At 39.8% G+C, this 21,586-nt stretch overlaps 1 long non-coding RNA gene across 1 annotated transcript in view; it reads left to right on the forward strand.

Moving 5' to 3' along the window:
• Nucleotides 1–4,620: 4,620 nt before the first annotated feature.
• LOC132518193 (uncharacterized) overlaps nt 4,621–21,586 on the forward strand; it is a 47,415-nt gene continuing 30,449 nt past the window's right edge. The window contains exons 1-2 of the long non-coding RNA XR_009539879.1: nt 4,621–4,936; nt 18,287–18,380. This is a non-coding gene — a long non-coding RNA (uncharacterized LOC132518193). The remainder of the gene's footprint in view (nt 4,937–18,286; nt 18,381–21,586) is intronic.

The following is a 21,586-nucleotide window of genomic DNA, read 5'->3' on the forward strand; positions in this document are numbered from 1 at the left end:
GTGATCCTTTTAATTTCTGTGATATCAATTGTAACATTTCCTCTTTCATTTCAGATTTTGTTCGTGTTTTCTCTCTTTTTTTTCTTGGTCAATCTAGGTAAAGGTTTCTCAATTTAGTTTGTCTTTTTAAAGAACCAGCTCTTAGTTTCATTGATCTTTTCTGTAGATTTTTTTAGTCTCTGTTTCCTTTATCTCTGTGCTAACATTTGCTATTTTCTCTCTTCTACTAACTTTGGGCTTCATTTGTTCTTCTTTTTCTAGTTCCTCGAGGTGTGAAATTATGTTGTTTGAGACTTTTCTTGTTTCTTAAGATAGGCATTTATTTCTATGAATGTCCCTTTAAGAACTACTTTTACTGCATCACATAAATTTAATTTAGGGTGATTCATTGTTATGCCAGTTGCATTTAAAAAAACCAAATGGCAGTCTTTTAATGTTTGTCTTTTATAGTTGCGCTTGGAACAGCTTAGTGTCCTTCCAAATAGAAATAGCATAGTAAAGTTAATCAAATGCCACTACATATTAATGAATGAAATTGTTGAATATATACCCTAGATGCTTAAAGCATATTAAGAAAATGACCTTTTAATTACCTTACTAACCCATCTCTGTCAATCTTAATGGTCAGAGAGCTACTGGTATCCAGATTCAGTAGCTTCCTATTAGTCCTCATGCTCCTTAACCTTTTTGTAATATTTAATATTATACCATGTTGTGTACCATCATGTTGAGTGCACCATCTTTTTTTTTTCTTTGCGGTACGCAGGCCTCTCACTGCTGTGGCCTCTCCCGTTGCGGAGCACAGGCTCCGGACGCGCAGGCTCAGCAGCCATGGCTCACGGGCCCAGCCGCTTCGCGGCATGTGGGATCTTCCCGGACCAGGGCATGAACCCGTGTCCCCTGCATCGGCAGACGGACTCTCAACCACTGCGCCACCAGGGAAGCCCGCACCATCCTTTTTAATTCTTTATTTCCCTTTTATTCTCTGGTGGGAAATATTTTACCTTCTTAAATGAACCTATGAGTTAATCTCCCTGACTTCTGCTGGTCTCTTTGGTAATTTCCTCTGTCTACCTGTCTTTACAGAATTTTTGATTGACGTTTCAGCCCTCTCCACTTTTTGGTAGGTGTTTTCTTCCTGAGTGATTTCATTTACTGCCTTATCTTCAACCATCACCTGAGTATTCATAACTCTGAGTCTATTATCTTCAACTCTGATCTTGCCATAATTCCATAGTTCCACCCACAGTGCCAAATGACTACTAGACTGTTGTCATATATAGTTGACCCTTGAACAATGTGGGTTTGAACTGCATGGCTCTACCTATACTCGGGTTTTTTTTCAATAAATGCATACTACAGTACTATTCCATTTGTATAGTTGGTTGAATCCACAGATATGGAACCACAGATATGGCGGGCTGAGGGCCCACTGTAAAGTTATATACGAATTTTCGAATGCATGGAGAGTTGGTGCCCTTAACCCCCTTATTCCCATTGTTCAAGGGTCAAGTGTAGTTACTGCAGATACATGTTCAAAATAAACATTTGATCTTCCTCTCCACTCCTAAATGTGCATCTTTTCTTATTTTGTCTTAGTTAAGAACATCACCTTTTGCTGAGTTAAACTAAGAAACCAGAGTTATCCTTGACTTTTCTCTTCCTCACACCCCATATCCAGTCCTTCACCAACTCTTATCACTTCTATTTCCTGAATGTTTAAGGATTTTACTCTATGCCACTCCTACCCAAGTACTTGTACCCTAGTACCTCGTACTTGATAACTCATTTTAATGGCTTTCCAACTGCTTTCCAGTCTTTCATTACCACCGTCTTGCCACCCACTTCCCTGCAGCCTCCAGAGGTTAACACATCTGAGCATGTGACTTCCCAACTTAGAAGCCTGCGATGATTCCTACTTGGTCATCTTACTGTCAGACTGTTTAGCGTGGTTCAAGTTTGCATCATTTGGGATTCTTTCAGTGGCAAGTAATAAAACCAATTCAAATTGGCATAAAACTTTTTCACATAATGGAAAAAAATCTAGATGGGTAGATTTTTGAAGGGGGATCATTGAATGAGTCAGTGTTATCCAGGCCATCTCTCTGCCCGCTTTATCCACAGGCTCCATGTGGTAACAACTCTGGCAGCTCCAAGTTATTCTCATTGTGGTCACAAGATGGCAGCCAAGAGGTACAGCCTCGTGGTCGCATCTCAAATCAACCAGCGGAAGAGAGACCCCTGGGTTCTACCAAAAGCCCCAGGGAAGACCTTACCTGCTCTCACTAGCTGTCATTGATTATAAGCCAATCCCTGAACTCATCACTGTAGCTAGAGATTGTGGGTATGCTGATTGGCCTGCATCTATCAGGGTCCGTACATGTAGGAAAGGATAGTGTGTTGGGGAGCCCCAAGGCTTTCCCCAGATTTGCTGATTTGTCAGGAGGACCACAGAACTCACCATATAGTCATACTTATGACTTAGGACTTTGATTTATTATATCAGAATATACAAAGCAAAATCAGAAAAGGGAAAAGCGTGCATGAATAAGTCCAGAGGAAATCAGGTAAAAGCTTCCAAGAGTCTTTCCCTGTGGAGTCATCCAGGACATGCTTAATTTTCCTAGCATCAAATCATGACGGCATGTGAACTGTCTACCAAGACTCAGTGTCTGAGGTTTTCATCAGGAGGCTGGTCACATAGGCGTCTTCTGCCAGAGGGCACACCAAAATTCCAGCCTTCTAAAAGGAATGCGGTATTTAGCATCCACCACATCGGCCAGTTTGTGCGCAGGGAACCACTCTCCTCAGTGAGGGAACATCGGGAAACTTCTCAGAATTTTAAGTTCCCACATGCCAGTGAAGGGCCAACCTTGCAGGCGAACCTTTCTAAGGACAGCAGTCTCAGGCCTGACATGGTAACTCTTCTGCACTGATAGGATCAGCCCCAGCCAGACCACAAGGCCTGAGGGTGAATCAGGTATGATACCAGAGGAAATTTAGAGTATGGAGAGCCAGATCTCAACAGTCTACCCTAAGGTTTCTTTGCCTTTTCACCCCATCACCTGGCAAAGTCCTCCGTATCCTTAAGCCTCCCCCGCGTGTTCCCTGTGTGAAGCTCTTTGTAACCCACACTGGTAGAACAGCCTCTGTTTGCTCCTCACAGGACTCTGTGTGTGTATTTTAAAGCAAACCATCTGAGAAAGCTGAATTCTATGTTGGAGAGAAATAGATTTCAGTAATAATCTATTTAATAAGAATACTACCCCAACATTAACTTTATCCTTTAAGTCAACAACTATTGCAGCAAAACTGAACGATAATCCAATGCCATGGAGAAATTCTGAAGTTGAGAAACCTCAAAAGGTGAAAGTTAAGGAAACTGATTTTCTGAAGAGCAGAAGGTTTTAGGTCAGTGTGAAGTAAGCTGTTTAAGTGGGGAGAGGAAAGACAATAACCCACTTAAAAACCCATAGATAGGCAAAATAGAAAAACTGCAAGTGTCGACTGAAAATCTAGATTTATATTACATGTGTCTGCAGTATATTGGCTGAAGTTGCCTAGTAAGTGACATCCAGCTATCAGGGTTATCGTAGCTTAAAAAATAAAAAGATATCTGAGGAGGTAAAATATTGAGGCACTAAAATTCAAAATTTGCTCATGGGAGAGCTGTTGATGGCCTCATCCAGAATCCGTCTTGTAGACAGTTTGGTTGCATAACTTTTGAGTCCACAGCTGCTAAGAGTCAGAAAACAGAGAAGTAGAAAGCGCCGCGAGTTGGGGCAGTGTTGGCCAGGGAAGTTTTTGAAGGCAGCGTGGAAGAAGACATAAAATGATGTCTAAAAAGTATCACTTCAAGTGAGTTTTATGTGAAGGGAGATTGAACAGCTCTGTCTTCCTTAGTCTCTTTTGAAGTTAGAAGCATGTCAGTAAAGAACAATGATGGGTTAAATCAGCCGTCAGCAAACATTTTCTGTAAAGGGCTAGCGAGTAGCATTCTAGGCTTTGTAGGCCGCATATGGTCTCTGTAGCATCTTCTTTTTCTTAAAACAGCTTTGTAAAAAAAATGTAAAAACCTGTCCAAAACAGGCCAGGGTTGCAGGGGGTGGTGGCGGTGGATATGGCCTTCAGGCATAGGTGCTGAGAGTGCCAGTTTAGAAAACAAAATATCGAACTGTCACCTTTACTTGCTTTGAACAGTTACGAAAATATGAATTCATATGAATTATGAAAGTGTGAAAGGCCCTCTCCCACTCCCACACCCAGGCAGGTAAAACCACACGGCACACACACTGGCTGTGCCCCTACCAGCCCCGTGATGCATTCCCTGTGTCGGCGAGTGGCACCAACATCCACTCAGGTTTCCAAACCAGCAACTCCAGTATCCCCTTGATCTTCCCTTTTCATCTCCATCAACATTCACGAATCACTACCCTCTACTTAAACACTACTGTTTTAGACATTGCAATTCTTTTGAACTGTTTTCTTAGACAAAGCTTTTAGGGGTAGGATTATTGGGTCAAAGGGTGAGAGCAGCTTGTGACAGTCCTATACAGCCAAGAAGTTTCATTTGTGCTTATCCCACTTTGGGAGGTGAGAGGAGAGCAAACATGTCAGCATGTTTATGAATGGCGAGTTCTGTCATAAAAAACAAAAGTCTTATACAAAAAGCCTTATACAAGTCAACGCCTACGGACTGCAACAGTCCCTTAGTTCCCAATGTGACTAAATCTTGTATCGCCAAGCAAGAGAAAGCAATTGAAGCAATATGACTTAGACCTCTGATTCAAATGAGGTGTCTGTGGAAGTAAAGTAGGCAGGAAGTGCGTACTGCTGTGTGCAGGTGCAGGACCAGGAGAAGCAGGCCCCCGCGTCTGATTGGAAACCCGTCATCATCCGAAGATACAGTCCTGTTCGCAGACTGTATCACAAGAAGGTGGGTAGTACTGTGTGTTTCAACGATCTGACTCTTTTGCCTTTCTGAATAATCAACTGAAGTTGGGGTTCTGTGGCAACCAAACCTCAGTCCAGAGTGAGCCATCACTTTGGCCCATGTCCCGAGGGAGGACACCTGGGCAGTAAGAGTATTTCATCTTAGATTTCAGATTGGGAGATTAGAGAGAGGGGCTTTTGGTACCACTACCTTCTGGCCCACCGTCCCCTGTAAAAATAGACGTGTCTTCTTTTTCCTCTGCCTGGTAAAGAGTACTCAAGTTTATTGGCCTGTGGAGGTGAGTTAGGACAGATTGGAATAAACCATTTCCCCTCACTCTTCACCTTTCAGCCTAATGTGTGAGCTATTCCAGATTTATGGTTTTTGCTACATGTAACCGTACTGATTCCCAAATAACAATTTTCAAGCCCACCAATGGATAGTCGGTTAATGACTGTTTATTGAACTCCTAATGTGCACCAGGCATTAAAGATTTAGATGGGAATAAGGAAGAGAGAATATCTGATCTTAAGCAGCTCATTGCATGAGTGAATCCAATTTTATCATTACTTCTTAAGGATTATCATTAAAAGGAATTCTTACTCTTTAGCAGATGTTCAGTGGTTTCTCTGGTTTGATTTAAATTGCGTTTTAAAATTAGAGAATGAACGTTTTCCCATCAGTTGTTTAAGGAGTGTGTATTTCTCCACGTGTGAATTGTCAGTTTCTATTATTTAGAGTTGACAATCGAAAAAAAAAAAAAAATTTGACAGATGGCAGTGAAACTCCGAGAAGTTGATGAGTTGTCCCAGGTCATACTGGGAGAGGTGTAAGAGTCAGACCAAGAAACATACTCACCATCTCCTAGTTTGTGTTTGTTCTACTATGCATTCCAAGCAGTATCTCTAAACATATCTTTCCATCCCTATCTTTAAGGTAATATGATTTGTCTTAAAATGGACTCCTTAATTAAGGAGATTGGGACTCTGAGAAGTGCTGTGTCTATAAAGCTAGCAGTACTTTGCTCTGTAACTTTGGAATTATAGAAAATTCTCTAACTAAAGGTGAAATAAGAGAAGTCTGGGTATTGTATAATTAATTGGACCAGAGAGGCCAATCTTTGGCATTTTTTATTTCTAATTCTTACAGAGTTGAAAATATGCTTCTCACTTATACCTTATACCTCCTTTCTTTATGTATTAAAGTTTCATTCCCTAAGTGCCTTTTTACAAAACCTTAGGGACTCATCTCTTTGGGACCTCCACCCGTCCTCCAATATCCAAACCAATATTCTTTGTATTTTTCTGATAAAATCTTGTAGTTGACAAAATCAAGTTCTTTCTTGAATTAATTAGGCTTATAACTATAACTATTATAAAAGAATAATACTTAGAGGCCTAAGACATGGTCTGTTAGCTCCAGTTTCCATACAGTAGCTCATCTTTATCTTCTTTGTATATCTTAAAAGTAAAATTATTACTATTGTAAACATTGAATTGCTGTAGAACTATGACTTTATCACACAGCCATTTAAAAACTAATCCCGTTACAAATCTCCAAAGTTAGGTTAAAGTGTTTAGTTGATTTTCATTTCATAAATTCAGTGAAAATTAGCTCAATTGCTTATTCAATAATTAGACTGCAAGAGAAACTATTGAAATTTCATATTCTTTGTAAAGGCATTGAATTTTGTAAATTGTGTTCACTTTAACTCACCTGAAAATCAGTTCGAGACATAGGAAAGCGAATGAAAACTTCAGAAGTTTTTAAAAATTTACTTTATTGAAGTATAGTTGATTTACAATGTTGTGTTAATTTCTGCCGTAGCGCAAAGTGATTCAGTTATTCATATATATACGTTCTTTTTCATATTCTTTCCCATTATGGTTTATCACAGGGTACTGAATATCGTTCCCCGTGCTACACAATAGGACTTTGTTGTTTATCCATCCCATATATACTAGCTTGCATCTGCTAATCCCAAACTCCCAATCCATCCCTCCCCGTCCCACCTTCCCCTTGGCTACCACAAGTCTGTTCTCTATGAAAAACTTCAGAAATTATGATAATCAAATGGGTCTGCTTTCATACTCAATTTCACTTTTATATGTCAAAGATTGAGTTTCATCATGATATTTTATTCTAAGGAGAACGTTAGAAAGTTATCTGATATAATAATGCATTGATTGGTGTAGTTGAAATAAAGAGATTATCTGTTGCTAAAATGGGTTAACTAACATCGCAACTCAGGAATATATGCAGGCAACTAGTAATAGCTCCCTAGTTTTATGAGCCCCCTTACATACCTAGGCTTAATTTTATTCCCTTTCTGACTTGAAACAGCCAATGATAAGGAAGGGAATAGTTGCCCTTGGCTGAAAACTCAAGTCCATTTGCTGCTGGTAACTTGCATGAAAACCCGGCGAGCATTCTCTAGGCTGGTCTCCTAGTTGTTAAGAGCTTGAACTAGGTAGGTCTTCTGGTTTCAAGATTTTAGGAGTCTATAAACATTAAAGTTCTAATCTTCGTTTGAAACCAATTATTTCACTTTATCAAGTAGGAATAATACTGTATATAGATGTCTAATGAAAACCAGTGATGAAAAAAGAGAATTGGCATAGTCAAGATGTCAGCAGTCTTGGTGGAAAGAAGGTTGGGGGGGGGGCCCAGGTTTTTCAGTCTCTTTGGTCACCTTTCATTTAATATTTAATTCAAAGAGTCTCCGTCCTGCTTACAATACGAACTCCCATGTCCCTACCAACAAGTCCACGTATTCTTGGGGAGGGGAGCAGTGGTTAATAGTTTTTCTATTCATCTTTTGATATAATTTTCTGACTCCATTGAATTAGCAGTCTCTCATCTCTCCTTATTCAGTTATTCCCTTCTTTTATCATTGCATTGAATCTAAATGCGGAACAGCATTCATTTTTGCTCATATTTTATCCCAAACCATTTACACAAGGTAGTTATGTGTACTAGACCAGGACTGAAGCATTGGGATTAACACAGAGGGTTTACCTCACAGCTTAGCCCAGTAGGCTACTTGTGGAATATACTAGATTCTCTGGTTCTTAGTAGTGCCTTTGCCACTCCCACTGTTGAAAAGCCCCAAATAGGCTGACTCCTCTCACATCTGCCTTCCTTACCTCCCACGTCTCCATGCTTAATAAAGCAAATATACCTAACCGTTTAGCTCTGTTTCTCAACCAGTCCACTGGAGCTCTTTTCACAGCTAGGGAGGATTTCAGTGTATATGCCTAAACAAAGATAATTCTTTCTCTAAAAGGAATTCTGCCTCTCTCTTACAAGTATTTTTTCCTTTGGGGCAAAGTAGGATGGCAAGTTAGGGAGAAGTGAGTAGGGAAACTTGGAGGCAGCTTGGGAAGAGGATGCTGGGAAAGGGAACTAGCATCCCTGAGTTGCCCACCAGCTGCAGGACCCAGTGCCAAGGGTTTTACAAGTATTATCCCAGCTAAGCATCACGACAAGCCTACGAAGTAGATAATACCATCATCCCTATTATAAAGACAAGCAGACAGGTTTGGGGAGGTTCAATAACCTGCTCAACAGTATATAGCTAAGTGGCAGATCTGGGATTTGGATACAGGCAATCTTTGTAAATCACTATGAAATGCTGCTGCCTTAACCATTTTGCCGGCACCCCACGTACATGATTGCATTCTATTCCTGTGAGTTATGTGCAATTTTCATCATTTTTTCCAAAGAGTAAACTTTCCCAAATCACAGAGTTAGGATGTAGTGGCGCCAGGAATCAAACCCAGCTCACGTCACTAATCTCCTAAGTCTGTGTGGCATGTTGCCTTGATGGGCTTTCCATTTAAAATATTGATATACCCATACTTTTCCTTGGGTTTAACAAGCAGAATTTGTAATGATCCCATTAAAAATTTGCCAGGTTTTTTAGTAAACATCACAGAGTTGATGCCTAAGAACATTTATTTTCAAAGTTTACAGTGTGAGCAATAGAAAGAATAGGAGAAAGTGCATCAAAGATTAAAGAAAACACTTTCAGATAGTAAAAATACCATTGGGCAAGAAATACACACATTTAGGATTGTAAGGTATGGGTATTGTTCTAATTTTGGAATTCCAAACCCATGGATTCTGGTAAGAAACATTTTTCCGGGTACTTCAACTTGTCAAAAATAAACGGACTGGCAAGTATGAAAATATGCATTGTCATTTATGTTAAACATTGCAGTGAAAATACTGAATTTTCATTGTCTAAATAAAGTTACTGTGCCCACAGAAACATTTTACACATAAAAATTATGGAAATGGTAATAGAGATGTTGAGTCTGTTTTTAAAAATGAGCTTAATAGAGAAATTAAGAGAATTGAAAATCAATAAAATGAAACATCAGTCAATATCCATCCCACTGGATGCTTGAATTCCTTTTTTGATGTACCTGGTGGGTATTTGTGCAGCCTTTTCTTGGTTACCTCTAGTGATAGAGAACTCTGTTTTTCCTAAGGCAGGGAGGGACTTCCTTAGGAAAACAGGCTGTGCTAAGTGTTACATAATTGAGTGTAATGATGTAATATGTTTTCTGGTATAATCTGTTGATTTTTGTTTTTGCTTAATGAAGCAGGAGAGATTAAATTTCTCCTGTAGAGTTGGTTCAAATTGTTTTCAACAAACTTATGGTTACTGAACGGGAAAGGGGGGTAGGGGAGAGAGATAAATTAGGAGGTTGGGATGAACATATACACACCACTATATATAAAATAGATAACCAACAAGGACGTACTGTATAGCACAGGGAATATACTCAATGTTTTGTAATAACCAATAAGGGAAAAAGAATCTGAAAAAAATAGATATATATGTATGTATAACTGAATCACTGTGCTGTACACCTGAAACCAATACAACATTGTAAATTAACTATATTTCAGTTGGAAAAAAAGATACATTGTACAACGCAGAGAATACAGCCAGTATTTTGTAGTAACTGTAAATAGAAAGTAACCTTTAAAAAGTGTATAAAAATTAAAAAATTAAAATTTTCACAAGCACTAATAAAAATAAATACATACATAAATACACAAAATCAAGCCACTCCCCCACCCCAAAAAAAACCCCACAAACAAATCCTTTTCAAAAGGGAGGGAATATGAACTAAGGGGAACAATGTTAACCTTGGAGTCAGGAGGCCAATCCCAGCTTCACACAGTGGTGGGTCTGAGAGCCAGTCCTGTGATTCCTGAGCATCCCTCCTCTTGGCTGTTTTCGTGGTGCATCTCTTGGGGTTGTTTTAAGAGTTAGATGAAAATGAATATGAAATATGTTTTTTAAAAATAGATCTTTATTGGAGTATAATTGCTTCACAATAATGTGTTAGTTCCTGTTGTACAACAAAGTGAATCAGCCATATGGATACATATGTCCCCATATCCCCTCCCTCTTGAGCCTCCCTCCCACCCTCCCTATCCCACCCATCTAGGTCATCGCAAAGCACCGAGCTGATCTCCCTATGCTATGCTGCTGCTTCCCACTAGCTAACTGTGAAATATGTTTTAATAAGACCACTTTATAGTTCTGTGCTTTATGAGTCATTAAATTGGGAGAGACAATGCTCTAAATGTAGTCAGATGAGTGTAGAGTTCAGTGATGCAGGTGCTTTGCTTACTTATACAGGGGTTGTCAGGGCCTGGAGTACTTGCAGGCAAGAGTTTGTCTGTGTGGGGTGTGGGGTGGGTCCTGATTGTCAAAGATCTGATGCCAGGAGAGGGAGCATGTGTTCCAGTCTACCTGCAGACGGGTCAGATCTTTCTTTCGGATAGGAGATGCTCCCAGCTTCCCTTCCCTGAAGCTCTCTGTCCCAGATTCATTCCATCAGCCCCTGGGGACCTCCTACAACGTATTGGCTGGTTCCCCTGAGGGCTGAGGTCCTGATCTGATTTCAGCAGGTTGATCATGGCTATGGGACCCCACCCAGCTCTGTTCACTTTTCCTAGGGTGAGACTTTACTCCTCATCTGATGGTGAAGGGCCTGCCCTTATGCGGCAGGTTTCTGGGACTCACCCATTACCCATCTGCTTTCTATCATTGCTAGCTAGTTGTCTCAACCATATCTTCTGTGTCTCGGATTGGATTCACCTAATACCAAACCATTTCCCAAACATGCCTCTGTTTCCTAAACTTCTGAGACAGTATGTCTTAGACCTGTGGTTTTCAAAATATGGTCTCTGCAGGCTCTTCAATAAGTGGTGCTGGGAAAACTGGACAGCTACATGTAAAAGAATGATATTAGAACACTCCCTAACATCGTACACAAAAGTAAACTCAAAATGGATTAAAGACCTAAATGTAAAACCGGATACTATAAAACTCTTAGAGGAAAACAGGAAGAACACTCTTTGACATAAATCACAGCAAGATGTTTTTGAACCACCTCCTAGAGTAATGGAAATAAAAACAAAAATAAACAAATGCGACTTGATGAAACGTAAAAGCTTTTGCACAGCAAAGGAAACCATAAACAAGACAAAAAGACAGCCCTCAGAATGGGAGAAAATATTTGCTAACTAAGTGACCGACAAGGGATTAATCTCCAAAATATACAAACAGCTCATGCAGCTCAATATCAAAAAAACAAACAACCCAATCCAAAAATGGGCAGAAGACCTAAATAGACGTTTCTCCAATGAAGACATACAGATGGCCAACAAATGCATGAAAAGATGCTCAACATCACTAATCATTAGAGAAATGCAAGTCAAAACTACAATGAGGTATCACCTCACACCGGTTAGAATGAGCATCATCAGAAAATCTACAAACAATAAATGCTGCAGAGGGTGTGGAGAAAAGGGAACCCTCTTGCACTGTTGGTGGGAATGTAAATTGATACAGCCACTATGGAGAACAGTATGGAGGTTCCTCAAAAAACTAAAAATAGAATTACCATGTGACCCAGCAACCCCACTACTGGGCATATACCCTGAGAAAACCATAATTCAAAAAGAGTCATGTACCACAATGTTCATTGCAGCTCTGTTTACAATAGCCAGGTCATGGAAGCAACCTAAATGCCCATTGACAGACGAATGGATAAAGATGTGGTACATATATACAATGGAATATTACTCAGCCATAAAAAGGAACAAAATTGGGTCATTTGTAGAGATGTGGATGGACCTAGAGACTGTCATACAGAGTGAAGTAAGTCAGAAAGAGAAAAACAAATATCGTATATTAACGCATATATGTGGAATCTAGAAAAATGGTACAGATGAACTGGTTTGCAAGGCAGAAATAAAGACACAGATGTAGAGAACAAATGTATGGACACCAAGGGGGGAAAGGTGGGTGGTGGGATGAATTGGGAGATTGGGATTGATATATATACACAAATATGTATAAAATAGGTAACTAATGAGAACCTGCTGTATAGCACAGGGAACTCCACTTCGCTGTACAGTGGAAACTAACACAACGTTGTAAAACAACTATACCCCAATTAAAAACAAACAAAAAAACTAAAAGTAAAAAAATAAAAACAAAATATGGTCTCTGGACCAGCAGTATTAGTGTCTCCTGGGAATTTGTTAGAGAAGCAAGTTTTGGGGCCCAACTTCAGACCTATTGTATCAGAAACTCTTAGGATAGGGTCTCGCAATCTCCCTCCAGGGGATTCTGATGCACATTACTGTTTGCACACCCCGTCCTGGACTGTCTGGTTGGCCTCCATGAAGGCAGATTAGGCCACTTCATCTCCCCCTCCTCCCTGTACTAGTCCGAGAGTAGAATTTCTGCCTGGGGTCAGGTTTCACTCTATCTCTACCATCCTGTTGCTCAAATCCATCGAAAGGATCATGATTATTTCTACATATAAATAGTCCAGGTTAAGATTACCATGGGAGCATAACGAGCCACATATTCCGGTGCTGTGATTTACAGACATCCATCCTGACCTGCACTAACTGGGTACTAATTCTGCAATGGCAGACAACATACAATTTTTTAAAAAACAAAAGAAATGCCACAGGAGGGAGTGGTGGGGATGGTGGAGGAGCTTAAGGGTTTGAAGTCAGCTAGAATATTACCCTATATCACACTCAGGATAACTTCCCTGTACTTCCTTTTTCTCACCTCTTTTTTTTTTTTGTAAACATTTCCTTTAATGAACTTGGAAGGGCTTGCTTTTTACTTTAAATTTTATTTATTTATTTATTTATTTTTGGCTGTGTTGGGTCTTCGTTTCTGTGCGTGGGCTTTCTCTAGTTGTGGCAAGTGGGGGCCACTCTTCATCGCGGTGCACGGGCCTCTCACTATTGCGGCCTCTCTTGTTGCGGAGCACAGGCTCCAGACGCGCAGGCTCAGTAGTTGTGGCTCACGGTCCTAGTTGCTCCGCGGCATGTGGGATCTTCCCAGACCAGGGCTCGAACCCGTGTCCTCTGCATTGGCAGGCAGATTCTCAACCACTGTGCCACCAGGGAAGCCCTCTCCTCTTATTTTTTCCTTCTGTTCTAGTTCTGATTTTCTTTCTTACAGGAACAGTTGAGTAGTTTGACAATGGTACTAGCTAATGAAAAGAAGAGAGCATTACCTTATTTATAGACTTTGGGCATTACTACCTAGCGGCTTAAATGTGAAAGCTGAGGTATGTCTTCATGATTGCTACTTAATTTTCTCAGGAATAACTAAGTGGGAGCTACAACATCTTTGTTTAGCAGCTATGGTTTTCATTAAATTTAATTAAGTCTCCCAGAAGCTTTAAATTTAGGGTAACTTCAAAATTCTGGTGGCTTCTGCTAAGTATAATTATATTCCCTTTACAGCTGCCATGGTTTGGGAAAGCTGGCCTGTCAGACTTAAAAATCTTTAACAAGTTCACCAGTACTTTGGTTTCAGAGAGTCCATTTCCAAGCTCAGCCCTCCCTTCCCTCTCTCCTTTCCTCCCTCCCTCACTCCCTCTTTCTTTCTTCCCCTTTTTGCAGAAGGCTGTGGCTAATGTGAACTTAACAAAAGCTGCCCAGTTATGCTTACAACCTCAGTAATGTGTTGAGGTCAACATTTCTGAGGTTACTTTTGCCAGAAGGATTCTAAGACAGTCTTGGTTGACCACTGGGGTAAGTTGGGGTCCCTGAGTTCACTAGATTCTGTGTCCAAAGAACCAAGTGCACACAAGGCCCTGGAGAGGATGAGAACAAGGGTCTGAGGCTGCCTTAATGGCAAACACTCACTGCCAGAGTGGAAGGAGACTTAAGTGCCTGGAGCTTCCCCCTCACCTTCTGTTTAATCCTTTTTCCTTTGAAATAAGTACATCCTTTTAAAATCTAGATTTAGAAAGGACTGTGCAAATTTGCTGTGAAGGTAGTGCAGTAACATTGCAGAAAGCCTTTTGATGTAACCATCAGTGTTTTCCAAATGACAAACTGTGTCATGAGAAGGAATTTGCTCCAGGTCGGTTTTCTGAGCCCTCACCTGTGCAGTCCTGCAAACTGAGGTGGGCATAGGGAGGCGGAGAAGGAAGAGGAGTTATTAAACAGCTACAGTGTGCAAAACTGGTCCTCCAGGCTCCAAGATTTTCTTATGAAAAGAGTTCTTCCTCAGAGGTCCCAGCACAATTGCATTTTTGTACTGGTGCTGTAGTTTCATATCAGCATTTTTCTCGCCTAGCTAAGAGTATAATGTATCATTGCAAAGGTAATGAGAGAAGGTTGTCAGGAGTTTGATGAAGTTCAAAATTTTTTTGTACCCTTGGTATCAACTATACTTCCCTGGGTCTGAACGCAGATTATCCAGGTCAATTCTATTTCTTTCGAAGTAAACAATTTTCAAGTTGCAAGCAGATTTCTGTACTACTTGTGTGCATTCTGTTTGTTTCCAGCTGTAATCCTGGGCACATTTAATGACGTGCATAATTGTTATGATGATCTGTTGTCACTGGGGATAAATATCAAGCAGTTGAATAAATTGCCTTAATTAGTATTGTTTTAATACAGCTAAACAAACCAAATGTTTTTAAGTTTCGTTTCCCTTTGATAGTTGTTCAGTATCTATAATCATATTACTATAATCATTTTTTCTATATTATTAGTTTTCCTGCTATCCATACAAAATAAAAATATTTCTCTCCAGTTCAGGATTGAATATGGACTGGATGTTAGATGATATCAAGGAATTTTATTAAGGATAGTAGTGGTGTTGTGCTTATGTAAGAAAATGTTCTTACGTTATAGAAATGCACACTGAATCATGTAGGACTGAAGTGATATGCTAGTTGATTATACTATTTTTTTGTGCATATTTGAACATTTTCATGATAAAAAGCTCATGGATTGGAAGAATTAATATTGTTAAAATGACCATACCATCCAAGGTAATCTACAGATTTGATGAAATCCCTATTAAAACACCACTGGCATTTTTCATGTGACTGGAATAAATAATTCTAAATTTTGTATAGAAACACAAAAGACCCTGAATAGCCAAAACAGTCTTAAGAAAAAAAGAACAAAACAAGAGGTATCATGCTCCCTGAGTTCAAGCTAAATTACAAAGCTTTAGTCATCAAAACAGTATTGCGCTGGCACAAACACAGGCACATAGATGAATGGAACAGAATGGAGAGCCCAGAAATGAGCTCACACTTATATGGGCAATTAATCTATGACAAAGGAGGCAAGAAGATAGAATGGGGAAAAAGACAGCCTCTTCAATAAATGGCGTTGGGAAAACTGGACTACTTTCTCACACCTTATACAAAAATAAACTCAAAATGTATTAAAAACTTAAATGTAAGACCTAAAACCATAAAACCCCTAGAAGAAAACATAGGTAGTATGTTCTTTGACATTGGTCTTAGCAGTATTTCTTTGGCTATGTCTCCTCAGGCCAGGGAAACAAAAGCAGAAATAAACAAATGGGACTACATCAAGCTAAAAAGCTTTTGTACAGTGAAGGAAACTATCAACAAAATGAAAAGACTGCCTATTGAGTGGGAGAAGATATTTGCAAATGATATATCCAATAAGGGGTTAATATCCAAAATATACAAAGAATGCATACAATTCAATATCAAAAAAACAAACCACCCAATTAAAAAAGGGGGGAGGACCTGAATAGAAATTTTTCCAAAGAAGACAAATAGATGGCCAACAGACACATTAAAAGATGCTCAACATCACTAATCACCAAGGAAATGTAAATCAAAGCCACAATGAGATACCACCACCTCACACCTGCCAGAATGGCTATCAAAAAAACAACAAATAAAAACTGTTGGTGAGGATGTGGAGAAAAGTGAATCCTTGTGCACTGTTGGTGGGGATGAAAATTGCTGCAGCCACTATGGAAAACAGTATGGAGTTTCCTCAGAAAAATAAAAATAAAAATACTGTATGATCCAGCATTTCTACTTCTGGGTAGTTATTCAAAGAAAATGAAAAATTAGTTCAAAAAGATGTATGTACTTCACTGTTCATTGTAGCATTATATACAATAGCCAAGTTATGGAAGCAACCTAAGTGCCCATGAATAGATGAATGGATAAAGAATATGTGGTATATATATATACAATGGACTATTACTCAGCCATAAAAAAGAATGAAATCTTGCTATTTGTGACAACATGGATGCACCTAGAGGGTATTATGCTAAGTGAAAAAAGTCAGACAGAGAAAGACAAATACTGTATGATTTCCCTTTATGTGAAACCTAAAAAACAAAACAAATGAACAAACATAGCAAAACAGGAACAGAATCATAGATACAGAGAACAAATGGGTGGTTGCCAGAGGAGAGGGAAGAAGGGGGATGAGAGAAATAGGTGAAGGAGATTAAGAAGTATGAGCTTCCAGTTACAAAATAAATGAGTCACAAGTATGAAATGTTCAATGTGGGGAATATAGTCAATAATAATGTAATATCTTTGTATGGTGACAGTTGGCAACTAGACTTATTGTGGTGATCATGTTGAATGTATAGAACTATTGAATCACTGTGTTGTGTAATGGGAACTAACATAGTGTTGTAGGTCAATAATACTGCAAACCCAAACAAACTCATAGAACAAGAGATCAGATTTGTGGTTACCAGAGGTGGGGGGGGTGGGGAGAGGGGGCATCTGAAGGTGGTAACAAGGTACAAACTTCCAGTTATAAAATAAATACTAGGGATGTAATGTTCGACGTGATACGTATGATTTAACACTGCTGTATGTTATATATGAAAGTTGTTAAAGTAAACCCTAAGAGTTCTCATCACAAGGAAAAAATTTTTTCTTTTATTTTGTATCTATATGAGGTGATGGTTGTCACTAAACTTATTGTGGTAATAATTTCATGATGTAGAAGAGGCAAATCTTTACACTGTACACCTTAAACTTAGATAGTGCTGTATGTCAATTATATCTCAATAACATTGGAAGGAAAATAAAATTAGCCCCTTCATACGCGTGCACGCTATAATGCAAAGCTACCGCCTTTGATCCGCACACATAGAGTGAACCCAACCCCCTCTGCCCAGTTTGAAAAGATGAGCAAGGAAGTCTAGAAAATGCTAGGGTTACTCCGCAGTCCTTGTGACAACCAGAAACACCCCCACGTGTCCAAGTGAGCCTAGGAGGCTGGCATCTGAGTACTTGGTGCAGGGCTGGGTGGGGTCAAAGGGTGGGAAAGGAAAGGAAAGCCTCTGCATCCAGGCTGAGACTGCACGAGATATTCGTGCTGGGGAAAGAAGGGCTCCAGTCCCTGAGGCTGTGTTTCTGGGGCACTGCTGTCCTGTGGCTCTTGCCTCCTACCCATCACATTCCCCTCCATTTCCAGAAAGTGGTTCTTAGGTGCTCCCTACAAACTCCATCTACTTGCTGATGGCTAAAATCCCCGTAAGAGGAGAAAGCAATTCAATCTCGAATCCATGATGAGATATATAAAAGCAAACACCTGGTTGAGATGAAGCATTGGCATTCATTTACCCTGAGGTCTCATCAGTCAACAAGTGTTAAGTATTGAAATGAGAGCTTTTCCTAACAAGAGGGGAAGAAGGTGGTGAGGACGGTGCCTGGAAAGCGGAAGAGGCCGCTCCTGACTCATTCTGGTCTGTGTGTGGACTGACAAAGGCCTTTCTTGCTTCTGTGGCCTCTGGTGCCTGAGGTACGGAAGACCCTGAGGGAAACCCCGAGGTGTGCTTTTGAAGCAAGAAGCCTTCCTGTTATATTTGGCCAATGGAAATCAATTTCATTGCTCTACAGTATGAGGTTTTCTTTTTTCCAAATGTGACAGGGGAAGAGGCCTTAGAGGTTCAGAGATGGCAAGTGTAAATTAGGGAGCTAAAACCAGACAATGGCAAGCGTGGCTGACACGTGTTCTCTGTCTACTTAGGTGCTAGGATGGCCACATCATTTTGGATATTGTAACAAGTGAGTTTTCCTCTCTGACTCTGTTACATGGAGACTGGGCTGCACAAGTGAAACAGGTGATCTCTGATATCTAATACAGTGTGTTTTTACCTTGTATTAACAAGGTACTTTTAAATCCTTGCTTTTTACCATAAATTAATCGTAGTTGTTAATATGCTTTGGCATTCTCTTAAATCATTGTGTTAGCTGTGAGAAGATCATTCAGAAAGGGTTTTTTGTGTTTTTTTTTGTTTTGATAAAGATTACTCATGACTGCTCCCTGAACTATCTCACATACAGTATTAGACATAAGGTAATCAGTACATGATTTTGCTCCATGACCAAAAAAACAGTGCTTTGTGGAAACCTGCTTTGTGCCAGGGACTCTAGTAGAGCCTAAGCTATGTTTTAAGTGTATTGTAAATGGCTTGGAATGCAGAGGAATAAATTAAGATGACTGTAAGGGGATGTGAGTCCAGCCACATTCCCACCTTTCCTGCCCTTATGCTGTCTCTATTGCAGTCGTTAGTCTACGGAGGACGTGTTTTTACCTCTCAGAATTGTTCACAAGCTATTAAAGTGTTTGCAATAAGAGAGGCTAATACCAGACTGCCCCCTCCCTCTGAGTATGGAGAGGTTTTAAAATGAAGAGGGACTGGGCTTCCCTGGTGGCGCAGTGGTTGAGAGTCCGCCTGCCGATGCAGGGGACACGGGTTTGTGCCCCGGTCTGGGAAGATCCCACATGCTGTGGAGTGGCTGGGCCCGTGAGCCATGGCCGCTGAGCCTGCGCGTCCAGAGCCTGTGCTCCGCAACGGGAGAGGCCACAACAGTGAGAGGCCCGCGTACCGCAAAAAAAAAAAAAAAAAAAAAAAAAAAAAAAAAATGAAGAGGGACTTACTGACTTGCTAATAAATGTTGAACTCTTAAAAGTGCTTTAGAGAAATCGTGACCTGGTGAGCAGTTTGCATCTGCCTTCAGAAAAGAGCCAAGTTTTTCCTTCATTGGGCTTTTATCTGAATCAGAAGATCAGTAACAGTAATGTGATCCTGAGACAAGGGCAACAGTGGTCTAGTAATGAAGCAGAGGGAATGTGGAAAATTCTGAAAATCTTGGCAAGGGAAAAGGATCCAGAATCCAGAAGGCCACAGTATCAGTAGCAGTGACTTTAGCAAGTGATTATGGAATCCAGGATCTCTAGAGTAGGTGAGGGCTGCAAACGAATTCTTGAGGGTTTTAGCTGTTTTTCTAATCTTTTTAACCTTAAAGTTGGTGTGTGTTGAGAAAAGTCAGTATCTTTCCAGACTGGAGGTTAATGCACAGGGATTTATGCAGCGGTTTTCAGATCATGGTCATGGAATCAGCAGCATCAGCGTCATCCAGGAAATTGCTAGAAATGCAAATTCTTGGGCCCAGATCAGACCTACTGAATCAGCAGTTTGTTTTAACAAGTTACCAGGTGATTCTGATGCCTGCCTGATGCCTGTAGGAGAGCCTGATGCCTGTAGGAGAGCCACCTGTCTACATCCTTTCAGTGGATCCCACCCATAGGTATGTGGGATTTCCAGAACTCTTTGTGAATTGGTGAGATTAGAGCTTGGTTTGTAAGCTCTCCTGTAGTGAATGAGTAAACAGGAGGTTGAGTTTTGGCAGCTAAAGTTGGCCACAGATTTAAGAACAAAATTTCTTTTCCTAAAAATCTTGGAGATATTTTGCCTCTTCAGAATAAAATATTCCTGAAGCTAAGAAGGAAAGTACTGACTTAAAGAGGAAAAGGAATAAAGGGTGATTCTGGGAAACACCAAGACACACACCTGACTGGTTATTAGTTGACAATATGAAAATCACTGGGCCCCAAAGAAAACTTATTTGATGATATTAAATGAAATTTTATCCAAATGAAAGCATATAAAAAGGAAATATGGATGGATAATTACCATGAAATTGTTGAATTTCAGTAACAGCAATTTTTCATTTGTGGAAATTACATTTTTAACTCTGTACCAGCTCAGAGAAACCATCAGCAGGAAGAGTCATGGGAGTTTTAGTCATTTTTAGCCTTGGATCAGTTATATAGCATGTTTGTGATGAGAATCAAATGGTATAAAGATTAAATATGAAGGCCCTCTTGCAAATCATTATATGTGTAATGTGTTCTTCACGTTAAGGTCAGTTCATTCGGTAATATAAGGAATTCCAATTGGAATATGGAATTTTATGAATATTTTCTTTCATCAATGTGACCAGAATTTAGGTGGCTACCATGTGGACAGAATAGTAATAGTGTTCTCAACCTTCCTCCAAATAATGTTAGGAAGAGTCAGCCACATTCAGGGGGTGGTGGGATGAATTGGGAGATTGGGATTGGTATATATACACTATGTATAAAATAGATAACTAATAAAAAAAGTTGTATAAAAAAATAAGATAAAATTCAAAAATTAAAAAAAAAAGAAAGAAAAGAGAAAGAGTCAGCCACATTCATATGAAGGGTGAATAAGATTTTTTGACCACAGAGTTACACTGCTATGGAAAAGATACAAAATTAAAAGTAACCGAATTTTACCTCAAGCCAAACCAAGGTTTTTGAAAATGAGAACCCTTATATGCATAAAGGAGAAACCATATACAAAAGTAAAAATATCACCTTAGGAATGCCTTACCTTTGAGATACGGGGCTCTTAATTTTCTAAAATTACCCCTTCCCTTGTGTGGATATTATATGCTGAGCTAACGATTCCTTATTGAGCATCCTTTTTGGCTGAATAGCTTCCCTATCAAACTATCCCAGAATGGTCAAGACTGAGATTGATTTTTAGAAGATTGGGTATATCAGACACTGACTAAAAAAGGATTCCCCAGTTCCTCATATGTCCACTCTGTGACTTATTCTTCCCATTATATGTTTTAGAAATCAATTGTGAATCAGGTTTCTGTGAGTCATTTTTGTAAACAATAGTCTTTTGAATCTTTTTAATAAAATATGTGCTTTCTGCTACTAGATGTCTAGAAAAAAATGGAGTAATATATCTTCCTCGGAGCTCTAGTGAGGATTCTTTTATGTTAATATTCTTTTAAACAAATGAAGCTTCAGGATAAAAGTTCATTCAGCAATGTCTGTGGGAAATAAATGATAAGCCACAGGCCATATTCAGAAATGCAATCAGAGGGCTTCCCTGGTGGTGCAGTGGTTGAGAGTCCGCCTGCCGATGCAGGGGACACGGGTTCGTGCCCCTGTCCGGGAAGATCCCACATGCCGCGGAGCGGCTGCGCCTGTGAGCCATGG

This window comes from Lagenorhynchus albirostris, chromosome 3, assembly GCF_949774975.1.
Source record: "Lagenorhynchus albirostris chromosome 3, mLagAlb1.1, whole genome shotgun sequence".
Classification (NCBI taxonomy): Eukaryota; Metazoa; Chordata; class Mammalia; order Artiodactyla; family Delphinidae; genus Lagenorhynchus; species Lagenorhynchus albirostris.